Source organism: Herpailurus yagouaroundi, unplaced genomic scaffold (assembly GCF_014898765.1).
Source record: "Herpailurus yagouaroundi ecotype Mexico unplaced genomic scaffold, PumYag 182, whole genome shotgun sequence".
NCBI classification, from domain to species: domain Eukaryota; kingdom Metazoa; phylum Chordata; class Mammalia; order Carnivora; family Felidae; genus Herpailurus; species Herpailurus yagouaroundi.
In genome coordinates, this window is record NW_024412413.1 from 27,474,031 (window position 1) to 27,487,171 (window position 13,141).

Here is a 13,141-nt window from a genome sequence, read left to right on the forward strand (position 1 = left end):
TCTCTCTCTCTTTCTCTCAAAATAAAAATAAATAAACTTAAAAAAAAACAAAAGAAATGATGTTTCTGAAGCCTAGAGAAGAGAAGGGTTTGAAACCAATAAATCCCCAAAGGACAAATGATAACTCTCACTCAGTGTCTGTGAATTAATCCGAATTCACTTTCAGTTTGGAGTGAGCTGAAGGCTCTCATTTCTCAAAACTGGACTCAGGGCTGCCTTTATGCACAGGCAGATTTGAGCAGTTCCTCTCCTCTTCCCCAAATTTAGCTGTTCCATGAGATATCCTTAAAGGGGTTCAAAACAGTCATTCCACAATTAGAGCTATGGCTTGAAACCTCATTCCTGTGAGAGTTGACTCACTGACTTAATTCACACTAAAGTGTGAATGACTAACCCAGGATTCTTTCCTTTCTTGCAAACAGGTTTATGAAATAAATATAGTGAGAGAGAAGGCAGGAGACTCAGAGAAGGAGAGGGAGGGAGAGAGAGAGAGAGGGAGGCAGATGTTTGAGAGGAAATTGGATGGAGGGACATAGAAAAATGAGATATTGGACATTTTATAACTTCATAGATTTTTAGCTTTATAACTTTATAGATTTTACAACTTGTATGCTCAGAGTTGGTCCCAATTAATTTTCAGGAGGCAATTGCCTAGCTTAATTATGGATAAGTTTTTAGCACTCAGTTTCAACTGTACTTTATATCGGTTGGCTTTCTTAGCCTTTCATATGAGAAGGTGGCAAGAGAGAGCCTTTCTTAGCCTTTTCATATGAGAAGCCTTTCATATGGGAAGGTGGCAAGAGAGAGGAGGAGGTACTGAACTGGATCAGAACCGTTGCTCAGAGGATGATGTTTCATCACCTTCCATGTAATTTTATCAGATGTCATTTCAAACCAGTAAAGAAGCTCTTCCCTTCTACTTCACAGTAAACAAATCTAGGGAGAATCCTTTCACTTCCCCCAAATCACCATTCTTTAAGTGGAATTTATTTGAACAATTTGCTTTGTGTGAACAACGTTGATGTCTAGTCTAGCTTCCATTTGGTTCCTGTGTGGGTCACTAAGCCAAAGGGCATAATATGTCACATGTTCCACATATAAATACCACCTGATTTGAGCTGTTTGGTGAGCTCCAAGGTCAAAAGAGGGATTACCAGCAACAGAAAAGTATCGCTTCCAACACGGGATGTGCTGTACCACATGCACAAGTCCCACATGCATTAAGTAGTTTGTGTAGGTTTTCATGACCTTGTTATCAGGGTCTGGTGAGCTTTGCAGCGAAAGTCACTTTGCACTCAGCCCAGCTTCTTAGCTCCCCAGGCAAGAAGGCAAAGAACATGGAAGAGGAGGAAATGGGTTCCAGGGTACCCTCTGCCTTGAGAGGCTTCTCCCTCTGACATCTGGAAGGGAAGAGGGTGGTTGAGTTCAAGGTTGCGGCCCCCGGACTGAGACTTGGAGAGAAGAATTTCCCTCAGATTCCTCTCCCTTTGGTAGGAGAGTGGGGCTCCAGGCCCAGACTGGGGGGCTTGGTCTGCTTCTGTTAAGTTGGAGGACGGGGGTTGGTCAAAAATGTCTGTCTGATTAATTCCTAGTCTTTCTGGCTTGAAAGACTAAATTGCAGTACTTGAGTACTGTCAATGTAGCACTATATGTTTTGTATTTATATATGTTTTATTATTTTCTTGCTTTTTCGGGACAGTGACTTTCTTTGTTTCCTTCTCACCACTCAGTATGGACATACCGTGTGATCACCCGTTATAACACTAGCTGACATTTAGCACTGCGCTTTTATATGGTTCTCACGGTGTGGTCCCTGACCAGCTGCAGCAACATCCCCTGCCTGGGAAGGTAGAAATGCAAATTTGCAGGCCTTACCCTAATGAATGGAACCTCTGGGGGTGAAGCCTGTAGTGTGCGTTCCGACAGGTGCTCCAGGTGGTGCTGACAGAACCTCAAGCCTTCAAACCTCTAACTTTGAGTTAGTGAGTTTTTCATTCATTTAGGAGCAACGCTCTTACATGTATTCTCTCAGATGTCATGTTGACCCACCTCTGCTTTAGGGCTGGAGAAGTGGAGGCTTAGAGGTGTGATGGGGAGGGTCCAGGCTACTCTGCTTCTGTAGTTTTTTTTTCTCCTCTGCGTTTCAGAGCTTATCACAGGATGCCTCTGCCTCTGCTGGCACGCCGGAAGGGAGCTATCCTGGAACACCACTCAGAACACTTCCCCACAGCCTCAGGCAGGAGAGCGGCGCTGGGCAGGCTGTTGAGTGACAGCTGATTGACAGCTGGCCTCATCTGCTACCTCGCCCTCCTGGCTCCCCTCTTAACCTCTGTTCCCCTCTCTCTGCTGTTGCACCTGCCGAGATCAGCTGAGCCACTGTGGCTGCCTGTCGTTAGAGAGGAGCTGTGGGGCCCGAGGAAGTTGGGTGGATGGAATGGCCTCTCCTTGGAAGCAGGTTCTCTTTAGGTTCAAGGCCTTTGGGAGATATCCACTTAGGACATGGGCAGTCTTGCCTGTTTATTTAGGGTGTGGACTGGGAGTCAGGACAGGAGTTTTATGAACAGGGAGGGAGTTTTGTTGTTTTTACCTTTGTGCTGATTCTTTCAGGGAAGTTGAATAGTGTGATAGAGAAAACTGTGATGAGAGAAAAAAATCAATTTTAGCGAAGTAAATGTAGGTTCACTTTCATTTGTAAATATATTTCTTCCATTTGTTGTTACTCCATCCATAAGTTGCATGCATATAAACCTTAGATTCAGATTCTTTTTAAAAAAATTTTTTTTACATGTATTTATTTTTGAGAGACAGAGAGAGACAGAGCATGAACGGGGGAGGCACAGAAAGAGAGAGGGAGACACAGAATCCGAAGCAGGCTCCAAGCTCCGAGCTGTCAGCACACAGCCTGACGCGGGGCTTGAACCCACAAATCGCTAGATTGTGACCTGAGCCGAAGCCGGACACTCAACCGACTGAGCCACCCAGGTGCCCCTAAAATCTTTTTTTATTCACAGTCAGTGTTGCTTTCTTTCAAGGAGGCACAGAAACTTAGTATCTGCCAGTGTGATGGTAGGTTCTGGCTGCCATACACAGGGTAGGTGGTGGCTTCTGTTAGTTGATAGTTACTGATGGACAGCATGTACCCCTCATTCTGTGGTGCCCACACACACAGGCACACATGCATACACACATACTCACGTGCATGCATGTGCACGCACATGCACACACACACACACACACACACACACACACACACACACACAGAACCTCTTATGTCTTTTTAACTTCCCAAAGCCATTAGACATAAAAATTTTCCTTAACCTAAAGTTTGAATAAAAATTCTGAAATAATGGATGATATCCATTCAAGCAGCTTGATGGCTTAAAGCAAGGCTGAACTTCCTACGTCTTGAAAAGCTCATTCCCAGAAATAAAGCTAAGTGGGCAAAGGAAGACCTGTCTCTCCCTGCTGAATAGGAAACAAAACTGCACATATTAAATGATGTCTCCAAGGTGCTATGCTGCTTGGAACAAAGGTGCTGTAGACACCCAGGCACTTCGTGTTAAGATTGAGCACATAGTTTCAATGTGAACTATAAGGCCATGGTAAAGTTGCCTGAAAATGAGTCAGCAGGACTTTGTGAGCCATTCATTCCCCTAATAAAACACCTTCCTCCCTAATAAAACATCTCTTGCCTCTCTCTTTTGACCTTGGGCAGTCTATAAAGGACAATGTCCTTCCTTTGGGATTATCTAATCTCTAAGAGAAAATGCCTTGCCTTCCTATATTGCTGGCGGGAGCGTCAAATGGTGCAGCTGCTGTGGAAACACTTTGGTGATTCCTCAATAACTTAAAAACAAAGTTATTATGTGTGTTTATAACCCAGAATATTCCACTCCCAGATATATAGTCTAAGATAATTTAAAACATATGTTCATACAAAAACTTGTACATGGGTGTTCATAGCAACATTATTTATGATAGACAAAAAGTGGTAACAACCCAAATGTTCATCAACTGAGGAAAAGAAAAACAAATGTACCCACACAATGGAATATTACTCAACCATAAAAAGGAATGATGTATTGACACATGCTGTGACACAAATGAGCCTTGAAAGCATTATGCTAAATGAAAGAAGTCAGAGACAAAGGGCTGCACACTGTATGACTATATTTATATGAAATGTCCAGAATAGGCAAATCCATGGAGATAAAAAGTAGAGTAGTACTTGCCAGGGCCTAATGGGAGAGGAGAAATGGGGAGGGACTGCTAATGGCTATGGGCTCCATTTTGGGGTGATGGAAATATTCTGGAATTATATAGTGATGATGGCCGCACTATAAGACTATACTAAATACTCCTGAATTACAACCTTAAAATAACGAATTTTATGGTATGTGAATTATCTCTCTCTCTTTTTTTAAAAGCCTTAACAGGGCTCTGCCACTTTACTTTTTTCCTTTTGGATTAAGACAGGTAAGTAGAATGCATCTCAACTTGGGCCTCTGGTGAAGTGTTTCTTAGGCTGAGGGCTCTCTTTTGCCCTTCTTTTTTTTTTTTTTTTTTTTTTTTTTTTTTTTTTTTATGGTTTTTTTTTTTCCGGGACAGAGAGAGACAGAGCATGAACAGGGGAGGGGCAGAGAGAGAGGGAGACACAGAATCGGAAACAGGCTCCAGGCTCCGAGCCATCAGCCCAGAGCCTGACGCGGGGCTCGAACTCACGGATCGCGAGATCGTGACCTGGCCGAAGTCGGACGCTCAACCGACTGCGCCACCCAGGCGCCCCTCTTTTGCCCTTCTTGATATGCTCTATGGAGCTGGAGGAGCAGATACTAAGAATCCAGAGGTGTGCAGGAGAGCACAGATGAGAGCTGGGTGGGTCAGCTGCAGTCTTTGGGGAAGAGCAGTACTCTCCATTTACTCCGTCGACAAGTGTCCCCAGAGCCCTTTGATGGGCTGAATCTTGTGTGATTACTAACATGAATAAGACCAGTCTCCACCTTCACGAAGGTCAGGCTAAGACAAATGTGTTAAGCAAACAATCATAATTCAAAGTGATCTACCTACTACAGGAATGTACAGTTGACAGGAGAGCTTGTGGAAGACATTGGGGGGTGGGAGGGTCATCCCAGCCTTATCAACAGAAACAAAGGGGAGAAAGTAGGAATGATGGTGTGCTTGGGACAGGTGGGGAAATGGCCAGCATTTCATTGACATCCTTAAGGCAAGTAATTACTCAACTCTTAACTTTATCTTTTTTTTTTTTTTTTTTTAGTTTATTAATTTTGAGAGAGACAGAGACAGAGCACATGGGGTAGGGACAGACAGAAAGGGGGAGAGAGAGAATCCCAAGCAGGCTCTGTGCTGACAGCTGCAGAGTCCATTCCAGGACTCAAGCTCACCAACCATGAGATCATGACCTGAGCCCAAACCAAGAGCCTGTCACCTAACTGACTGAGCTTCAGTGACCCTTAGTTTTATCTTTTGTAAAGCTTCTTTCTAAAGGTTATATATGCACTGGCTAAAGTTTTGAACAGATCAAGAGGGAACACAGTGGATAGTTATCTTCCTTGGACACCTTTCTTCTAATTGTCTTCTCCAGAGGGAACTATCTTCAGATAGTCTTCTCTCTTAATAGATCCCTCTTTGCTTTATTTTTGAGAGACAGAGACTTCATTGTCAAGACTAGATCACAGAGAGTTAAGATGAAATTTTAAAGATCAAATTCTATAGGTTGGTTGGTATTCATTTACCTGATTCAATTCCATTCAGTTCAGTTCAATTTGCCCCAACCAATTCTGTTATCTTTACCTTGTGGCAGGCCTTTCATGTCAATTAATTGATTTTAGTGACTTAACAAAAAGTTTGGTTGTTAATTCACTTATTAAAAAAATATTTCCTGAGTTTCCTACCAAGTGACGAGCTCTGTTCTAAGACTTGAGGATAATGTCGTGAACAAGAGAGACATAATGTCTGTCCTCAGGGAGCTAATTGGGGGGTACAGAAGATAAGAAAGTCAGGTCAGGGGAACTACTCTACATTATCTAGTCTTTGAAGATGTGATATTTGAGACCTGAAAAACAAGAAAGAGCCATGCAGATATTGGATGGACCACACAGCTAGTGCAGAGGACCTGTGGTGGGAACCAGTCAGGCATATGGAAAGAAACAGAAAGGAGGCAAATCCTCAGAGGAGGAGTGGAGAGGGAATGGGCTTGTATTTGTTTGTCAGGGCAGCTGTAACGACCACAGCCTGAGTGGCTTAAGTAACAGAAATTTATATTCTCAAGGTTCTGAAGGCTAGAAGTGCAAGATCAAGGTGTCAGCAGGTTTTATTTCTTCTCAGGCCTCTCTCACTTCCTTGTAGATGGCTGCCTTCTCCCGCTGTCTTCACATGGTCTTTCCTCTATCCCTGCCCGTGTCTAATCTCTTCTCCTTGTAAGGACACCAGTCACACTGGATCAAGGCCCACTCGTATCACCCCATTATACCTTAATTACTTCTTTAAATACCCTATCTCCAAACCAATCACAATTTCTGAGGTATTGGGGGTTAGGACTTCAATATATAAATTTGGGGGGACACAATTCAGCTCATAGCCGGGCTGGTAAAGTCTGAGAAGCGGCTAGATTGTGTAGGGTTTTGTTGGCCAGGGTCAGAAGTTTTATTTCAGAGTGATTAGGAACCATTGGAAGCTTTTAAGTGGGGAGGGGGGCAGTGTCTGATTAATATTTGGGAGTTAATTTCTGTGGAGATCCCAGCAAGGGATCTAAAACCCCACTGGCCCCAAGCCCAGAGGTGATCTTCTCTATCAACCCAGGGCCTGGATTACATTTTCTTCATCCTGTTCACTGTTCTTGTTTTTCAGCAGAGTTTGCACAAAAAGAAAACAACACACTCAGGATAGTATGCCTCAATATTCCAAACAAATTCTGAAATGCATAAAAGCTTAACCATAAATACACATTTTGCAAGACTCTCTGATCTATTTATGGCACAAAAACCTCCTAAATAGAGGGACTGGATCAACTGCAAATAGCCATTGTTGACTTTCTATGAGTACATTGGCTATCACGATGGCTTGTGTGCCGTGGGATTGTTACAAAGACACATTTCTGTGTGCTGGTACTTTTCTGTGCTCCTCAGTGGATTTTGTTTTGTCATATGGGTCAAGATCTCCAACCATAAACAAAGAGGAAATGTTGGCTTGAGAAATACCTACTTTAATTTGTTAATAAGCAGAGCTGAAACTGGAAAAAATAATTTTGTTATGTAAACAAAAGTTTGTTGTTTGGTTAGTGCAAAGCATAACTCTTGCAAAATGCTAAGGGGACATGGTCCCCATGGGCGAACGTTTAAAATGGCTTTGGAAGAAAAGAAACAGCAGCTCTGTTTATTGTGCAAATGTAGGGAATGTCAAAGCCGAATCGTCAAAATTATTTTCAACAACTGAATGCCATTTATGAGCTGTGAGGTACCTACTTCAACAAAACTCTTTCAAGTTTAAAGGGAGAAGAATCTCTTTTTATGTATCTAAAGACAGCATCAAAATTAACATCTGAGTTATAAAAATAGTCCATGAAACAGATGACTTGATTCTGTGACTTGATATTTTACCAGATAAAATTCCAAGTGAATCTCTTTTCTCTTTTGCATTTTTGAGAGCTATTTCCCTTCTCTGGTTTGGTCCTCTGGTTAGTGTGTTGAGGCAGGCTCTTGTCAGCCAGATGGAATATAATCTATATTTAGAGCTTCCATTAGCTCTTGTGTTTGAATGTGCTACCATGTCCTAATTTCAACACAAATATTCTACAAGAGTGGATTGCCATTTATGTTACTGCTGCATAGTAAAGTCAATTATGCTAATACACCTTATTTTTTGTGAAGCTTTTAAAAAAACTCATGCATATTCCCTTTTTATTGGGTACCTATTGATAAATGGGAAGTTGTTAACTTGATAACATTTACTAGTTTTCAGACTGGCCAGCCTTAGTTCTGGTTTCTCTCCATGTCCCTTCCAAGCTGGTTTGGATGCTGGTTAATACCTCCTTTGCAGCTTGGGAGAGTTCAGCAGCCCAATTAACCTTGAGAATGGAAGAATGAAAAATGGAACCAGTCCATCCTCAGCTAAAAGGTTCATTTTGCCAGAGTAATTCTTTTTTTTCTAAAGTAAGAAATTATTGTGTTATCCCAAATGCACAGGTACTACTGTGCCAAAGTGCTGTGGAAAGCTTAATGCTGAACTTTCCTAAAATCAATTGAGTGTTAATGAAAGTTTGGGGGTAGCAGAATTCAAGAGAAAAGTACTCTTTGTTTTATCACTATCTCCCAAAACTATATAGTGGAAAGCTCTGCTGACATTTATAAAAATAACAACTCCCCTTGCTTGTGCTGGACAGAATAGAAAGCCATTTCACAAGCTTTCTGCATGGAATCAGAGTAATCCTCCTGGTGCCCTCTGGCAAAGACCTCTTCTGGGTGAACAGAATGCTGGCATTGTCATCAGAATCCTGGGAGCGAGGCCTTGGACCAGGTCTTGGGATTTTAATAAACATAGCAGATGAACAACCTTCTGGAATCAGAGTCTTTAACAAAACAAAACAAAAGTCTGAGGCTACAATTACTCGAAGGTTTATTTGGACCTTGGAAGGGAGATGAGGAACCTATAAATGGCCTTATGTACAGGAGAAGGCAGATAACCAAACTCATGCTTGTTCTCAATCAGAGCAGCTATCTGTACTCAGAAAAAATATCTGCTGTGTGATTTGTCACATGAAGGAAAAGATCAGGGGTTCAGTGGAGTCGCCAGAAAAATTGGGTTGTGTCATTTCCAGTCACCAAGGTCAGCACAGAAGATCAGACATGGGTGGACGTCTGGTGTTTGCTCATTCACAGGTCAGCTGAGACACACTTCTTGCTACCGTGTCCTATGACCCCTGGTTGGAGAGGATGGGAAGTGCAGACCCCAAGTTACACCAGTAATTCTCAGGCCCGGCTCCTGCTATTTTTATGGGGTCTTTGTTTTCTGCTTACAACTGGACTGCAGCTACTGCTGGCTCCCCTCCTACTTCTCTGCCTGCTTTTCTCTGCTTTCCTCCTGGGCCTCTATGACTCTTGATTCCAATTCCAGTGGGTGGATTTTTTGCCCCCATGCTTGCAAGCAGTTCTCTGACCCCAACTAGATGTCCTACAATTCAGTTCAATTCTGACATCATGCACTTGCAGACAGTGCCAGACCCTATAGGAAAGGGTTCAGTTCTCTCAAACCCTGTCCTTTTGGGTTTTTATGGAGGCTTCATTACCCAGGCATCATTGATTAAATCATTGATCGCTGGTGACTGATTCACGTCCAGCCCGCACGCCCCGCGGCGGCCCCCCCCCCCAAGAGGTCAGGATTGGGGAGAGGTAGGAATGAAAGTTCTAACCTTCAAATCATACTGTTGGTTCCACTGGAAACCAGCCCCCACCCTTAGGTGCTTTCCAGCTGTCACCTATTAACATCACAAAAGACACCTTGATGGCTCTCATCACAGGAAATTTGAAGGGTTTTAGGAGGTCTGTCAGGAACGGGACAATGGCCAAATATATATTTCTTATTATAAACCACTTCCTGAAACTGTCACTTAAATGTTGACATTCCCCGGGGTGTGCCCTATAAACCTATCTGTTCTCACTTTATGTGCAGACCAGAGCTCTTTCTCTGGTTCCATAGATGTCTCATAGTCAGTACTGAGTGATCTGAATTCATGATGCTCCCACCCCTGAGATTGTGCCTTTTCCTGAGATCCTCATCTCTAATAGTGATGGGGATTCATGGTGCTCGTGATATTACCGGCTCTGTTCCAAGCATCTGACATGCTTTACCTCATTTCACCTTTTTGAAAACCTGGTACAGAGGGTACAGATATTATCCCCATTCCACACATCTGAAGCACAGAGTGATTCGGTGCCTTGCCACAGGTTCAACAGCTAGCTGTAGGTAGAGCTAGGGTTTGGCTGTAGGCTGTGTAAGCCAGAGCCCATCTTTTGAACAACTCTGCTGTGCTACTTGCTGTTTGCATTCACCCAGGTCAGAAACCCGGTCATCATTTTTGATCCCTCTTCTCCCTTGGCTGCCTCTTCCAATCCAATGCCCATCCCATCACTCTTACCTCCTGAATAACTTCACTGTCACCACTGAGTCCAAGCGATTGCCCCCTAACTGGATACACACAATGGGCTCCCAACAGCTCTTCCTGCCTTCATCTCTTTTCTGCTTCCCACCCCATATACTGCTGACATTACAACCAAAGAAATCTCTCTAAATTGTAAATTCACTGTGTCACTCTGATAATTAAAATGCTCCAATGGTTTCCTGTGGTCCTCGGGTCAAAGTTGTTAAGAAATAAACTGAGGCATATTAAAAGTTTTTCAAGTTTATTTGAGCAAAAATCTGTTCTAATTGGAATAGAATCCCAAACTGGAAGTGGTTAGGAGCGCTTCCTTGACAGGAGCCAGGGGAAAGACTTACATAGAGTGGATGTAGAAACCAAGAAAGGAAATTATTTGATTGGCTGTAACTTTAAGCCTAGTTATAAGCTTGTTTGTAATTGGTTACCCTTAAGTTTCGCTTTCTTAACTTGGAGGCATTTACAGGCTTAGATTTTGGTTTGCTTATGTCAGTCACCCTGGCATTTAGAGCCACTTCTGTCTAAAGGCCTCCTTTTTAAAACTAATTTAACACCCTTAACATTACGAAAAAGGCACGATTTGGCCCCGTTCTCCTTTCCAGCATCATTCTCTCCAGACTCTCCTCTCACCTTGTGCTGTCCACATGCTCCAGTCTTTCTGAATCTCTTTCCTTTCCTGATTCTTAGAAGGGCACCTGCTCCCTTGTTACTCCTTGGCCACGGGTTGTCCAATCCCTTTGCCTGAAACACTTTGACCTTTTGCTTTACCTCGTTTGCTGCTTCTCATCCTTTACGCTTCAGGATCGCCTCCCTAAGAGCCTAAAGGGAATTTGGTGCCTTGGCTGCGTGTTCCAGAATAGCTGCTACTTGCTTTGTGCTGGTTCTGTTCTGAGTACTTCAAATATATTCACTTGTTAAATTTCACAGCAACCCTGTGAGGTAGGTACAATCAGCATTTAGCAGATGAAGAAGTGGAAGTACAAAATGTGTCTGTCATAGTCCACCAGGAAAATGATGCTACTCTAGTAGCTCACCAGAGGAAACTAGATACAGGGCTCTACTACGAGGGTATGGCAAGAGCACAAAAGGCAGAGGACGGGCGGCAAGGCAACCTGGGAATGAGCAACAGTAGGAAGCTGCTTTTGCAAGTTACAGGGGTGGGGGTGGGGTGGCTGGCGTGGAGGGGATGTCACTAGAGCTGAGGTTCTGGGGCTGCCCAACAGGAATTGGAGCCCAGGAGGAGATGCGGCCACTTCCAGAGCGGCCACCCCAGACCTTGACATTTCTCTCCTCTTTACGTGTTAAGCTCTACCACTACATCCCGTTGGCCTAGCTAACCCGACACTCGATGGCAGAAATGTCGTTCTCAGAAGTCACAGGGAAGATGGGGACTGGGTTGAGAGCAAACAGGCAGAAGGCAGACCCAGAGAAGTGAAGTAATTAGCCCAAGGTCGCACGACTTCTAGCTAGAGCCCAGGTAGTTTGTTCCCAGAGTGGGCACCCTTAATGACTAGTATATCTTGCCTCTCTGAGAACCTTAGGCAAGGCACTGAATCCCTCTGCCTCCGATGTATATAATGTGGATAATAGTACCTTCTGCATAAGGCTATGAAAAAGATTAAATGAATTCAAATATGTCACATACTTTGAACAGTGCCTGGAATAACACATACACAGTCAATTTTGGTCACTCTTGCAGAGACAGGGATCTCAGGAGGAGGCAGTGGTCTGGGGGTGGAAGCTATGCCCACTACCATTCCAAGCGTTTTCACTATAATGTAGTTGCTGTCTCCATTCCACAGATGCTAAAACTGAAGCCCCAGGAATTTGACTTGTCCTGGGTGACACAGCAAAAATGGAAGTAGGATTCAGGACCTGGATCCAGAGCAGGTGTGTGTAACTACCATATTGAAATTCCTGTATAATAGACGAGCTAACCTGAAGGCGGTGGCTCAGTCTGTACCTTCCGCCTATCTTTCCCTAGCTCTAGCTCAGTGCCCGGTGCCTAGAAGGTACTCACCTGCCTCATGAGTTTGCTGGTGCCCAGGGAGAGGGGATGTTCCCAGACTTGTTTCTGGTCAGCAGTGAGCTGACCAGTCCAGTCATGGGCTGCAGGCATAGCCTCTCTTCAGAAACTGATTGGACACTGTCTCCACAATGTATCCCCGAGAGTCCCAGCTTGGCCATTTCATCTAGTTCTGTGCTGTCTTCTCCTGACTGCCTGCTCCTACAGGCCATCTGTTTTTCTACCTCGCTGAGGGCTCCGGGGGTGCCAAGGCTAACAGTTACAATGGGGGAAATTGCCACAGGACAACGTAAGAGAAAATAAAATGGGGTAAAAGGTCACCATGGGAGAGTTCTAGAGAGCACTGAAAGATCCTAATTTGGAAGCACATCTGGACATAAGATGGGACGGAGAATTACACTTGCTAGGACACGTTATTTCTATTTTTATCTGTGTAATTGACTTGGTGTATGAAATGGAAGCAAATCACTCTTTTCTGCCTGTTTAAGAAGGCAAAGTAATTTACGGCAAACATTGGAAGAGCTGTACTGGATTAATTACTGACTCAAGTTTTGGCTAAACTCGGCCTTTGATCCTTTGCAACAGTATGCTTTGGGGATGCTGTCCTTCCTGAATTTTCTCTCATCTTGCCAGCTGAAAGAGTCAGTCTTCTTGTGAGAAGCCAGTGTGTATTTGTTTAAGAAGCAGTATGAATTAGGTGTCTGATAATGGTTCCCTTTTCCCTTTCGCTGTGTACAAAGGGAGAGTCAAACTGCTCAGTGCTTAGAAGCACCTAGAATTTCAAGGCACGTCTTTTATGTCCTCACTTCACCACTGCCATGTGCTTTCTATCCTATTTTCTTGGTCTTTTTTCCTTCCTCATTTATATTGTAGTAGATTGCATCTTGCTTAATTGTATGCATCTTCATAAGCCACCCTCAGTCCTTCCTGGAACAACACAAATAAAT

The 13,141-nt window shown here is 43.6% G+C and overlaps 2 long non-coding RNA genes across 2 annotated transcripts in view; one reads left to right on the forward strand and one right to left on the reverse strand.

Moving 5' to 3' along the window:
- The window catches only part of LOC121040623 (uncharacterized), a 150,168-nt gene that overhangs the window by 60,938 nt on the left and 76,089 nt on the right, over window positions 1–13,141 (forward strand). The gene's annotated exons all lie outside the window — the stretch shown is intronic.
- LOC121040627 (uncharacterized) lies at window positions 8,609–12,467 on the reverse strand. The gene is made up of 2 exons (XR_005795379.1): window positions 12,189–12,467; window positions 8,609–8,935 (listed from the first exon to the last, which is right to left on the reverse strand). It is a non-coding gene; the product is annotated as an uncharacterized LOC121040627 (long non-coding RNA).